Source organism: Dendrobates tinctorius, unplaced genomic scaffold, assembly GCF_039654945.1.
Source record: "Dendrobates tinctorius isolate UK_male_01 unplaced genomic scaffold, ASM3965494v1 ptg000070l, whole genome shotgun sequence".
Lineage (NCBI taxonomy): Eukaryota > Metazoa > Chordata > Amphibia > Anura > Dendrobatidae > Dendrobates > Dendrobates tinctorius.
The window spans coordinates 62,765,280-62,779,781 of NW_027361738.1; the positions used below are offsets into that span (position 1 = coordinate 62,765,280).

At 45.1% G+C, this 14,502-nt stretch overlaps 1 protein-coding gene across 1 annotated transcript in view; it reads right to left on the bottom strand.

Moving 5' to 3' along the window:
- RAB18 (RAB18, member RAS oncogene family) overlaps window positions 1–14,502 on the bottom strand; it is a 58,374-nt gene that overhangs the window by 30,214 nt on the left and 13,658 nt on the right. The gene's annotated exons all lie outside the window — the stretch shown is intronic.

Below are 14,502 nucleotides of genomic sequence, written 5' to 3' on the forward strand. Positions count from 1 at the left end.
TTTACTCAAAAATACCTATAAAGAGAAAAATCAGACAAACTGAACATTTGGAAGTGGCCTTTTAATTTTTGCCAGAGCTGTATACCAGGATGGGGTCAAGGATGGGGGGATATATATCAGGATAGTTGGGGGTGGAGGGCCCAGTCGAAATCTTACATCAGGGCCCATTAGACTCCATTGTCTTCATCCCTCGCTGAAGATTGTGCACGTGGGTATTCATAGACCGACTCTCAAAACCTCATGAGGACTTGACTGTGCATGCGCTGCCCCAGGGAATGACAGCGCATGTGCGAGATCTCCAGAGGTTAACGCAGGTCACTCAGTGACCAGAGGACAGCGGTGGCAAAAGAGGGAGAGGCCGGAGAGCTTTATAGCAGCGACAAAGCGATTACTCAGGAATAGAATAAAAGATTGAAAAGTCACAAGAGGTCCAGATTTAATCTGCATTACATCAACCTAACACAGATTAGATCAGTTGGGGGTGCGGAAATCTGACAGGTTCCCTTTAAGAAAACTTATCACACTTCAGAGATATTTTAGATGTTTTGAGAGAAAGTTTTTTTTTTTTTTTTTTTTAGAGAAGAGCAGCTGTAAGCTAAATGAATGTGTCCCCCTTAATTATTAATAGAGGGGTAGAGGGTAGATCTCAGTATCAGAACGCCCACATACCAAAACTTCTCATTGGCCTCTATGACATGTCATAAGTTTTTCAGAGTACAGTTCCAGTCTAAATCTCGATGTGAACCGACCGCACAACTTAATTTTTTTTTAACTACTTTATGGGGGTCATGCTCGGAAAGTTATTTTACTTCTACAATAAAATAGTAATTCCTGGCTTTAGATTTTACACAGTAGTTAGAGTGCAATGTACTTCACCAGATACAGTTACACTATTTTAATTAGTCTGAAATATTTTCTTAAAAAAAAAAAAAAAAAAAAAAAAAAAAAAAAAGGTCCATTTTCTTACACGACAGAAAAGATTTATTAAACTACAGTTGGTTTTGCCATGTGGATTTAAGACTTATACAGGCTGTAAAGACCCGGCCAACCAGAAATGTATTCCTGGGTTCCAAATTAGCGCTATCCACTACAGAGCCCATCGCGGACATCGGTGCAGGGAGCCTGCATAGCAGAGGGGATGCTTCAGAAATCATTCCTGATCTCCTGAAGTGTGGACTTGGGTCAACAGGAAACCGTTTGCTCCAGAAAAATAACAATGTTCTATTTGCAATAGCATTTAAGCATCTTTATTCCTGGGGGGGAGGGGATTTGCATTCGATCACTTTCTGCGTAATGAGATGTTGCAGCACATGTTTAAGTTCCATACGCACACACAGAACTGACTCCAGTTCTCCCTGTAAATGATTTAGGAACTGATGGTACTGCCTTCCTGTCTGCCTCTTAAAACTGATGTAGGCACAGATAGTACTGTTTACTTGTTTCAGCCGTGTAAGCACTGTAGGTATATACAGTACTGCCTCCATCTCTCTCTCCCCAAATTGAGTCTTCTAAAATGCCAGATTCTACATACAGGTGCTTCTCACAAAATTAGATCATCAAAATGTTCATTTATTTCAGTTCCTCAATACAAAAAGTGAAACTCGTATATTATAGAGTCATTACAAACAGAGTGATCTATTTCACGTGTTTATTTCTGTTAATGTTGATGATTAAGGCTTACAGCCAATGAAAACCCAAAAGTCATTATCTCCGTAAATTAGAATACTTTATAACACCAGCTTGAAAAATGATTTTAAAATCTGAAATGTTGGGCTATTGAAATGTATGTTCAGTAAATGCACTCAGTACTTGGTCGGGGCTCCTTTTGCATCAATGCGGTGTGGAATGGAGGCGATCAGCTTGTGGCACTGCTGAGGTGTTATGCTTGTCGGCAGAGAAAAGCATGAAGTGCTCTAAAATTTCCTGGTAGATGACTGCACTGACTTTGGTCTTGATACAACACAGTGGACCTACACCAGCAGATGACATGGCTCCCCAAACCATCACTGATTGTGGAAACTTCACACTAGACCTCCAGCAGCTTGGATTGTGGTCTCTCCACTCTTCCTCCAGACTCTGGGACCTTGATTTCCAAATGAAATGCAAAATTTACTTTCATCTGAAAACAACACTTTGGACCACTGAGCAACAGTCCAGTTCTTTTCCTCCTTGGCCCAGGTAAGATGCTTCTGGCGTTGTCTATTGGTCATGAGTGGCTGACACAAGGAATGTGACACTTGCAGCCCATGTCCTGGATACGTCTGTGTGTGGTGGCTCTTGAAGCAATGACTCCAGCAGCAGTCCACTTCTTGTGAATCTCCCCAAATTTTTGAATGGCCTTTTCTTAATCCTTTCAAGACTGCGGTTATCCTGGTTGCTTGTGCACCTTTTTCTACCACACTTTTTCCTTCCCCTCAGCCTTCCATTAATATGCTTGTATACAGCACTCTGTGAACAGCCGGCTTCTTTAGCAATGACCTTTTGTGGCTTACCCTCCTTGTGGAGTGTGTCAATGACTGCCTTCTGGACATGTCTAGTCAGCAGTCTTCCCCATGATTGTGGAGCTACTGAAAGACTAAGGGTGGTTTCACATTAGCGTTCTTGTGCGCAGCGTTTGCGGCACATCCATGTGCATGTGCCCCTATCTTTAACATGGGGGCGCATGGTCTTGCGTTTGCACACATTCGTATGTGTTTTCGTGCGCATGCGTTTTTTAGTTGTGTGCGCCTTTGCACTCCAGACGCAACATGTTCCATTTTTGGGTGCGCCGAAAAATGTGTAGACACTGGGTTTACCCATAAAGAACGAATGCGCCTAAAAAACGCAAACGCATGATGCGTTTGTTTGCATGCGCTGCGCACAAAAGCGCTAATGTGAAATCACCCTAAGGGACCTTTTTAAACACTTTGGAAGCACTTGCTGGTGTTTTTTGTTAATTATTCTAACTTACTGTGATAGTGAATTTTAGTTTTTCATTGGCTGTAAGCCATAATCATCAACATTAACAGAAATAAACATGTGAAATAGATCACTCTGTGTGTAATGACTATCTATATAAAACTGAATGTATGTATGTGTGTATCACCAACTAATCACGAAGCATCTTTCATTTCACCAGAGCTGTTCAAAAGAAGCCGAGCTGTGATTGGTTGCTATGAGCAAGTTTTCCCATTTGACAACACCTCAGCAGACACTGACATGGTGGGAAGAAATCTTGCATCCCTGGGAACATAAGCTCCCAGCCATTGTCTGCCCCCCAGAAAGGAGCAGAGAGCACATGACAGAAATGAATCCCCCCTCCCGTGCCCATATACACGTCACACATCCTCCATACTATAGGCACATCTTCCCTCTTATAGGGATCATTGGTATGGAAGTCAGAGTAAATCCATCCAGCACTTTGGTTTAGACCCCAGGCAGCTCTTACAGGGATCCCCAGTATGGAAGATAGGACCGTTCCACTCAGCTCTGTGGTTCTGACCCCAGGGTCTCTTAAAGGGATCACTGGCATGGAAGTTAGGGCAAATCCACTCTGCACTTTGGTACTGACCCCAGGCTCTCTTAGGCTGGTTTCACATTATCGTTCTTGTGCGCAGCTTTTGCGGCGCATCCATGCACATGCGCCCCTATCTTTAACATTACAGTCTATGTGAATGCAGGCGTGCGCATGGAAATGCGCACGCTTTCGTTTTGATGAACATGCGCTTTTGTCGTAAAATGTGTAGACACTGGGTTTACCCATAAAGAACGAATGCGCCTAAAAAACGCAAATGCATGCAAAAATGCATGATGCGTTGTTTTTGCATGCGTTATTATTGCGCATGTTGCGCTGCGCACAAAAGCGCTAATGTGAAACCAGCCTTAAAAGGGATTTCCTGCATGGAAGTTAGGGCAAATCCACTCTGCGCTTTGGTACTGACTCCAGGCTCTCTTAAAGGGATCTCCTGCATGGAAGTCAGGGCAAATCCACTCAGCGCTCCGATTATGACGCCAGGCCTCTCAAAGGGATCCCCGGTATGGAAGTTAGGACTGTTCCACTCAGCACTCTGGTTCTGACCCCAGGCTGATGGGATGATGTGGGATATTAGGGGTAGTAGTCCGGTGGCTCTGGCTGACGGAATGATGTGGGATATTAGGGGTAGTAGTCCGGTGGCTCTGGCTGACGAGATGATGTGGGATATTAGGGGGTAGTAGCCCGGCGGCTGTGACGGGATTATGTGGGATATTGGTGGTAGTTGTCTGGTGACTCTGGCTGATGGGATGATGTGGGATATTAGGGGTAGTAGTCCGGTGGCTCTGGGTGACAGGATGATGTGGGATATTAGGGGTAGTAGTCCGGCAGCTCTCGCTGACGGGATGATGTGGGATTTTAGAGTGAATGTGGCTATGCGGAGTGGCTCTACATATACATACACACACATACATATAATTTTTATATAACTAATCGTAGTTAGTTACTATGCCTGGGCAGCGCCGGGCTCTTCAGCTAGTATAATATAGGAGTTTCACTTTTTAGTATTGAAGCACTGAAATAAATTAACTTTCTAACGATATTCTAAGTTTGTGAGAAGCACCTGTATCTACCTCCATCTCTCTCTAAATTATAAAGGCATAGATAATACTAGCCTTGTGTCGCTTTGTAAAGGATCTATGCACAGATATTACTGCCTGCTTGGCTTTCCCAGTAAATTAAGTAGGCAGTACTGTCTCATAAGTAGACTTGCAAGTATAAATAGTATTGCTTCCCTGTCATCCCTGTAAATAATGTAGCAATAGATAGAACTGTATCCCTTGACGAGGTAAATTACAGTGGGTGAAATAAGTAATGAATACGTCACCAATATTCGAAGTAAATATATTTCTAAATGCGGTATTGACATGAAATTCTTACAAGATGTCAGTAACAACCCACTGAAATCCACACGGGCAAAGAAATCAAAACATATATGTCCAGAAATTATGTGGCGTGTAATAATGAGAAATAATAGAAAAATGGTGTGCACTCAGGTCATTTGAAGGGGTTAGGTGCTGGTGGATTGGACCGTGGAGGCCCCAGATACAAGTAAGAAATGTAATCCACCGCACACTGAAGCTTGATACTTTGCAAAAATAGGTAAATTTTTATTCAAAGACATCCAGTCTGGACAAAAAGTGCCAAAATTTCAATAACATTATATACAGATTGGTTATCCAGTTAGCTACCCAACATTTCGATCCTCCCGGATCTTACTCATGGGGTACTTAGTAGCGGAAGTGTCAGTATACGGCACTTGAAAGAAAGTAGGCCCCCTTAAGGTAGTCCCAGGTGCTGTTGTGTAAGTTTGCGACTGTAGACAGGTTACATCTGTTGCTGCATGTTGTTCTAAACCTTGGAAGTCCCTCCAGAATCAAATAGAAGCTGGGGTGGCAGTCATATGGTATTTTACACCTTGGAATTTTCTCCAGAATCAAGCAGAAGCTGCGGTGGCAGTTATACAGTATTTTGAACCGGAAGGACAAGAGGAATTGGTCCCAACATAGTTGTCACAAAGAAATGCATGTAAGGGGCTGCTCAAATCCACTGTGTAGGTATTAATCGTCTTCAGCGGCAAACCTTGTACATTCAGCAGGGGCAGAGTAAGTGTAATTGTGGCCGTCTCTGCCAGCAGACCTGGGAGGTTACCGGGGGGGCAGATAAGAGACTGGGGTAAGGGCGGTGCTCCCGCTCCTCGCCCTGTGTCCCCGGATGTGCCAGTGACACTGCTTGATTCTGGAGACAATTCCAAGGTGTAAAATACCATATGACTGCAACCGCAGCTTCTAATTGATTCTGGAGGGACTTCCAAGGTTTAGAACAACATGCAGCAACAGATGTAACCTGTCTACAGTCGCAAACTTACACAACAGCACCTGGGACTACCTTAAGGGGGCCTACTCTCTCTTTCAAGTGCCGTATACTGACACTTCTGCTACTAAGTACCCCATGAGTAAGATCTGGGAGGATCGAAATGTTGGGTAGCTAACTGGATAACCAATCTGTATATACTGTGATTGAAATTTTGGCACTTTTTGTCCAGACTGGATGTCTTTGAATAAAAATTTACCTATTTTTGCAAAGTATCAAGTTTCAGTGTGCGGTGGATTACATTTCTTAATAATGAGAAATGGCACAGGGAAAAAGTATTGAACAAATGAAAAAAGGGGTACACAAATACATGGACAGTGATGACACCAGCTGAAATCTATCATAAATTAGAAGGCAATACTGTCACTTAGTGAAAAATATTATCAGCTGGTTCAACTGATGGCCTAGAAATAAGTGTCTCATTACCAAGGAGTCACAAGAAACATTTGGGTAAAAATATGGGTAAAACTAGTGAGCTGTCTCAAGACCTTTGCAGCCTAATTGTTGCAAAACATACTTATGGCATTTTTTAGAGGAGAATTTCTAAACTACTGAAGGCTCCAGTGATCACTGCTGGGACCATAATCCAAAAATAGAAAGAATATCATTTCACCATAAACCAGCCTTGACCAGGTGCTTCCCACAAGATTTCAGAGAGAGGAGTGAAAAGGATTATCAGAAGAGTTGTATAAGAGACAAGGACCATATGCGGAGAGCTACAGAAAAACCTGGAACCAGCAGATAGTTTTCTTTGAAACAATTGTAAGTAATGCACTCAACCTCCATGGCCTGTATGGACGCTCACCATGCAAGACTCCATTGCTGAACAAAAAGCATGTTCAAGCACGTTTAAAGCTTGCTCACATTTAGACAAGCCTGGAAAATACTGGGAGTATAAAGTCTGGTCAGATGAGACCAAAATTGAATTCTATGAAATAATACACACCATGTTTGGGGGCCAAAAGGCTCTGCATATCACCTCCAAAATACCATACTAACAGTGAAGTCTTTTGTATGAAATATTAAATTTTAGAAAGAGTGTTCAAGACTTTTTCTCTGTGTCATTTCTCATTATTAGACAATTTATAGACATCTATTGTTTGATTTCTTTCCCTGTGTGGATCGGAGGTTAGACATCTTGTGAGACTTATGTAAGCATGCATAGGACTGGCTCCATCTCTCCCTGTATATGATGTAGGTATAGGTAGTACTGTCTTCCTATCCATTTGTAAATTATACAGGCACAAACAAAACATTGCCTAGTCTATCCCATTAATTTAAAAAGAAATAGCACTGCGTCTGTCTTTCTCCCTGGTAGTTCTCTAGAAATAGATAGTACTGCCTCACTATAAATGACGCACCTATAGTAATTGCTATCCTGTCCCTATTGATAATATAGGCACATACAGTGGTGCCTCCCTGAAAAAGGATGTGGGCAGATAGTACTGCCTCCACCACTCCCTGTAAACAATATATGCATAAATAGGAAAGCATTACCATCTAAGCTCACGTCATTTACAGGGTGAACCATCTGTATCTACATAATTTTCAGGGGGGAAACAGGGAGGCAGTAATGTCAGCGCCAACATCACTTACCATATAAAAAGAGTCAGACATGCTCTACTATCTATGACTACATCCTTTACAGGGAGATAATATCTATTCCTACATAACTTACAAGGAAAAAGAGGGAGGCAGTACTATCTGTGCATAGATCATTTACAAAGAGAAAGAAAAACGGAAAAAAAAAAAAAAAAAAAAGGTCAGTGCTGCATATGTCTTTGCAATGTATGGGGAGAGAGAGAGAGGCAATACTATACATGCCTACATCATTCACCGGGAGAAACCAGGAAAAAGTACTATCTATGCCAACATCACTTTAAAAGAGATACAAGAAGACAGGCCTCTCCATGTAAATGGTTTAGGCACAGCTAGAGTCAGAAACACTGCTCTACCTGTAAATGAAGTAGTCCCATATACTACTGCCTCCAACTATAAATTATGTAGTGATAGATAGTATTGTGTCCCTAAAGAATATAGACTTTGATAGTGCTGCCTCCGTCTCTTCCTGTAAGCAATGTTTCGGTACAGAAGACAGAGGTTTCCTCTAAATAAGGAGATTTTTGTGTACTCACCGTAAAATCTCTTTCTCTTAGCCTTTAATTGGGGGACACAGAACCGTGGGTGTTATGCTGCTGTCCACTAGGAGGCGACACTATGCATAATCTGAAAAAGATTAACTTTGGCTCCTCCTCTGCAGTATACACCCCTGGACGGCGTCAGCCTTCTCCAGTTTTGTGCAAAAGCATTAGGAGGAATATACCAGAAACATAACAATGCCTGTAAAAAAAAAAGGCTACTATAAACAGGCTCAAACAACAATATGAGAACCCAACCGTAACAACGGCCCGCAAGGGCTACAGGGTGGGAGCTGTGTCCCCCAATTAAAGGCTAAGAGAAAGAGATTTTACTGTGAGTACACAAAAATCTCCTTTACTCTGTCGTCTTATTGGGGGACACAGAACCGTGGGACGTCCTAAAGCAGTCCCTGGGTGGGAAGCAGTGGACGAATATTGTGCTGACAGTCCCCTAGACTTGGGGTACTGCCGCCTGCAGGACCCGTCTACCCAGGCTCGCATCCGCTGAGGACTGGGTATGCACTCTGTAGTGTTTTGTAAATGTGTGCAGGCTAGTTCAAGTGGCTGCCTTACACACTTGATGTGCTGAGGCTTGATGCCGAATGGCCCAAGAGGCCCCTACCGCCCGCGTAGAGTGTGCCGTGATACCGGCCGGAAGGGGAGAATTGTTGAGGCGGTAAGCCTCTTGAATGGTGGACTTGATCCACCTAGCAAGGGTGGCTTTGGAAGCCGGTAGGCCCTTGCGAACGCCTTCTGGAAGAAGGAAAAGTGAATCAGACTTCCGGAAGGGAGCAGTCCTAGACACGTAAATACGCAATGCCCTGACAAGGTCAAGCGTATGCAGAGCCTTCTCTACCCTATGAACGGGAGCCGGGCAAAGAGACGGTAGTGATATTTCCTCATTGAGGTGGAAGCTGGACACGACCTTTGGAAGGAAGGATGGTACTGTACGGAGAACCACCTTGTCCTGATGAAAAACCAGGAAGGGTTGTCTGCAGGAAAGAGCTGAAAGTTCAGACACCCTGCATAGCGAGGTGATTGCCACCAGGAAAACCACTTTCTGTGATAGAAAGCGGAGTGAGACCACCCTAAGGGGTTCAAAAGGAGGTGACTGTAGTGCTGTCAAGACCAGGTTGAGGTCCCATGTCTCCAACGGACGTTTGTAGGGGGGAACCAATCGGGAAACCCCTTGGAGAAAAGTCTTCACTTGCGGCTTGTTAGCAATACGCCTCTGAAAGAGCACTGAAAGCGCTGACACCTGGCTCTTCAGCGAGCCCAGGGATAGCCCGGCGTCCAGGCCTGACTGAAGGAACCCGAGGACCTTTGGAAGAGAATAGGGAAGTGGAATCTGCCCACGAGAGTCGCACCATGTGAAGAAAACCTTCCAGGTACTATAGTAAATCCTGGCTGAAGTTGGCTTTCGAGCCCTGATCATGGTTTTAACAACGTCCGGTGAAAAACCTGCTTTGGTCAAAACCCAGGTCTCAATGGCCACGCCGTCAAATTGAGAGCCCCTGAGTTCTGGTGGAAGAACGGGCCTTGTGACAGGAGGTCGGGACGTGTGGGGAGACACCAGGGAGCGTCTGCTGTGAGTTGCACGACGTCGGCGTACCATGTACGCCTGGGCCAGTCTGGAGCGATCAGAATGGTGGGAACACCCTCTTGTTTGATCTTCCTCAGGACTCTGGAGATCAGGGGGAGGGGTGGAAAAATGTACAGAAGCTGGAACTGGGTCCAGTCCTGAACCAGGGCATCTGCTCCGAGCGATCGCGAATCGCGCGTCCTGGCCATGAAATTGGGAACCTTGGCATTGAGATGGGATGCCATCAGATTCACGTCCGGGGTCCCCCAACGATGACAGATCTGACCGAAGACTTCGGGATGGAGAGACCATTCCCCCCGAGACCATTCCTTGTCGGCTGAGATAGTCGGCTTCCCAGTTGTCCACACCCGGAATGTGGACCGCGGAGAGTACCGACCTTGCATCCTCCGCCCATTGTAGGATACGCGTTACTTCGGTCATCGCCTGGATGCTGCGGGTGCCGCCTTGATGGTTCACGTATGCCACTGCCGTGGCATTGTCCGACTGTACTCTGATATGAGAGTCTGCCAGCAAGTGATGGAAGGCTTTCAACGCCAGGAAGATGGCCCGAATTTCCAGGATGTTGATGGGCATGGTCGATTCCCTTGGTGACCACCTGCCTTGCGCTCTGTGATGTAGGTGCACCGCGCCCCAACCCATAAGGCTTGCGTCGGTGGTCAAAACCTTCCATTGACCGGACAGAAAGGATTTTCCCCTTGCAAGCGAGGTTGGCTTGAGCCACCAGTGCAGGGACCTCCAGGTGTTTGCTGATAACCGGAACTCCCTGTCGAGGGAGAACGGATTCCTGTCCCAGGACTTGAGGATGGCCAGTTGAAGGGGTCTGAAGTGAAACTGGGCAAATGGTACCGCCTCCATTGCTGCTGCCATCCTGCCAAGTACTCTCATGGCATACCGGAGAGATCTGGGGGACTTGCGGAAGAGTGTGTGAACTCCCAGACGGAGAGCCAGTGCCTTGTCCCTCGGGAGGATCACCAGACCCTTGGAGGTGTTGAATAGCATCCCCAGGAAGGTCAGAGACTGACTCGGGGTAGTCGAGGACTTCCGTAAATTGACTAACCATCCCAGGCGCGTCAGAGTGTCGATTGTGATCGAGACGTTGACCTCGCAGTCCTTGAGGGTGGGGGCCTTGATGAGAAGGTCATCCAGGTATGGAACGACTACTATGCCTCTGGAGTGCAGAACATCCATGGTAGCTGCCATGACCTTTGTAAATGTTCTGGGGGCCGTGGCCAGACCGATCGGGAGGGCCACAAACTGGTAATGGTCTTGGTTGATTGCGAATCTGAGAAACCTCTGATGGGCGGGAGCAATCGGTATATGCAGGTATGCGTCCTGTATGTCTATGGAGGCAAGATATTCTCCTTTTTCCATAGACTCAACGATTGACCGGGATTCCATGCGGAAGTGACGAACTCGAACGTACTTGTTGAGTTGCTTGAGGTCTAGTATGGGTCGGACGCTGCCTCCCTTCTTGGGCACCACGAACAGGTTGGAGTAGAACCCTTGAAGGGCTCTTCTGCTGGGACTGGCACTATGACTCCTGCTTGCAGGAGGGAAGAAACCGCTTGACGGAAGGCCTGAGCTTTGAGCGGGGATTTTGGAGGGACAGAGGGAAAAAACCTGTGCGGTGGGCTGGTAGTAAACTCAATTTTGTATCCTGAAGACACTATTTCCTTGACCCACTTGTCTTCTGTAATAGGCATTAAATCACGGAGAAAAAACAAGCGATCAAAGAAATCCAAACAACTAAATATGTATGAAACATATAAAAGTTTATTCAGAAAAAAACAGGGAAACAGGGCAGGGAATGGAGTCATGAATTGACCATGGCAGCGTGCAAGCGACCAATTAGGGTAAGCATGGAGTGAAGAGACCTAATAGGAACATCAATACAAGGCATATAACTAGATGACATGATTAAAACCAAAAAATGCCAGTTCCTAGAAAAAGTAGTAGTGCAGCCAAACAGGACAAGTACATAAATATAAATTATAAACAAATGTCCAATGACAAACTTATTACCTGTCATGGTTGTGTATAGCGGTCCTCTCCAGCATACCCCCCCCCCCCCAACGCACGTTTCGGCAAATGGCCTTTCTCAAGGGGTACAGGGGAAAGAGGAAGTAAGGGGTATTTAAGACAGAGTCAACCAATCAGTCCAAAGGTCATACCCATGTGATCAATCACCAATAGTGCGAGTGTATCAAGGTTCCACCCAACCATAGCGTCCATTGTCATGGCTACAAGCCGTCAAACCTCTAAAAACAGACTCTTCATATGGGTGTTAGTAAACAGGCTATCTAGGGTAAGGAGCCAGCAAATAAGTAAACACCTCCAAATTAGATCTCTTTAATAAAAATCGCTGCTGACATAAGTAGAAACTACCGTTTTTGTATTTAGCAACGTATCATGATCTATGCGTCGTCCAATGGAAATAACATCATCATTGGTGGAATCACGTGAGTCACCCTGGCTCACAACTTGCACCCAATCCGGTGCAAGTGACGATATCGGCAGCGCTGGTCACATGACCATCATCTCGCTGCCGGGGCTCCTCCCCTATTTACATCACCACGCCGACGCGTCCACCAATGATGACGCAAACGTTGCCCCGACAACCAAGGCAGTGGGCGGCGGCGGCAACGTCATCATTGTAACTGCCCACAATGAGGAGGTGTCAAAGGACGCCAAAGCTCCTACCTAGCTACAACAGCCATGGACACGTGTCTTCAATTGCCGCGTAGTCATACCTATATAAATCCGGTTACACGGACATAACGCAAAATAAATAACATACCGTGAGGTACATAATATGCGGTTACGAATATTGAATGTCCGAGTCCCTGAAGAATTGAAGAACGTGTCCGTTCGCTCGACATTGGGACAAGCGACACAGCGGCCACAAGGAGCACAGCCACACCCAGGACGAACCAAACTAAGAAAATTCTGTTTAGGTTCAGGTTGGTAATGACTATGGACGAGATAATCCTTAAGATTCCTTGATCGGCGGATAGTAACACTTGGTTTTGATGAAATAAATTGGTTAAGAATAGGGTCTGTCTGGAGAATGGGCCAAGCTCTTTGGAGACAACCTCTCATTCTTGCAAATTGTGCATGATAGTTTGTAATAAATCTGATCTTATTGTCAGTTTTAATTTCCCTCTTCTTATATAGTAATGACTGACGTGTAGACCATCTTGCACGGTTAAAGGCTCTCTTGATAGATCTCCTACTGTAGCCTCTCTCAAGGAACCTCTCCGAGAGGTCCTGGGCTTGGACTGAAAAATCCTGATCATTAGAGCAGATCCTGTGTAGCCGCAGGAACTGCCCTATAGGAATAGAGTTAATCAATGATTTAGGGTGAGCAGAGGAGGCATGAAGTAACACGTTAGAAGAAGTTTCCTTCCTAAATATTCCTGTCTGCAGTGTATTATCAGAGTCTTTCCAGACATTAACATCCAAGAAACTCACCCTGGTCAAATCATGTTGGTATGTGATATGAATATTCATATTGTTCGAGTTGATTCCCTCCATAAATGTTGATAGCTGAAGCTCATTCCCCTGCCAGACCAGAAAAATGTCGTCGATGTACCGCACCCAAAAGGGGATGTGGTCCATCGACTGACACTGGTCAGACAGGGGGAGGTCCCTCTCCCACAGCCCCAGGAATAGGTTTGCATACGATGGGGCAAAAGATGCCCCCATTGCTGTCCCCTGGAGCTGTAGGTAGAAGGACCCCATGAACGTAAAGAAATTATGAGTCAGGGAAAACTCGAGCAATTCAATGACCAGGGAGATAATTTCTATAGGTAAGTTTGACATATTTAGGAAATATCTGGTAGCAGCCAACCCATCGGTATGCCTTATGCTGGTGTAAAGGGACTCAATGTCACCTGTCACCAGCATATTGTCACTCCCAATATGGAGGCCATCAACCCTCCTGAGAAATTCACCGGTATCAAGTAAGAAGGAGGGCAGACTTTCAACGAGGGGCTGTAATTTAGAGTCAATCCAACGATTGACTCTTTCTAAATAATTGCCAGAGCCGGAAATAATTGGACGACCGGGGGGGGGGGGGCCTCGAGACACTTGTGTATTTTAGGTAATAAATAAAATGTTGCAATGGCAGGTTCCTGTACCTGCATAGCAAGGGCCAGTTCCTTGGTGATAGCCCTATTTTGTACAGCTGTATTGAGGATTTTATTCAGCTGTAACATAAATGATGCAAGGGGGTTAAACGTCAAACGCTTATAGCATGTCTTGTTGTTTAGTTGTCTAAATGCCTCCTTCTCATAAAGGGACTTAGGCCATATTACCACGTTGCCCCCTTTATCAGCTGGCTTTAACACAATATCAGGGAGCCCCCTCAGGACGTCCAATCTCATGCGTTCTTCTCGGCTAAGATTATCCCTGCCTACACCCCCAGGAATATTCATAAAGTCCTTCGTAACAACCTGAACAAAAAGGTCAATAGCTGCACATGTCGCTAAGGGAGGAAATTTTTTAGATTTCGTTCTGATGGATTGAGGAATCTTACCTCCCTCTCCAGTTGTATGTTCGATGGAAAGATCCTCAAGATCCTGCAGGGCTACTTGCTCCTCTTCTGTGGGAAAAAGATTTTGCAAATCTGGATTGAAAAAATGTCTCTTGAAGATCAAAGATCTAGCAAAAAGATGTAAATCTTTTATAGCCACAAATGCATTAAAATGAGACTTTGGAGAAAAAGTGAGTCCCCTACTCAACAGTGAAAGATCAGAATCAGTTAAAATGTGAGAGCTCAGGTTAATTACCTTATTGTTGTTATTAGTACGTTCAGGTGACCTGAATTTCATCCGCTTGTAAGGGTGGAAATTCACGTCTCTCACTCTCTTAGATCT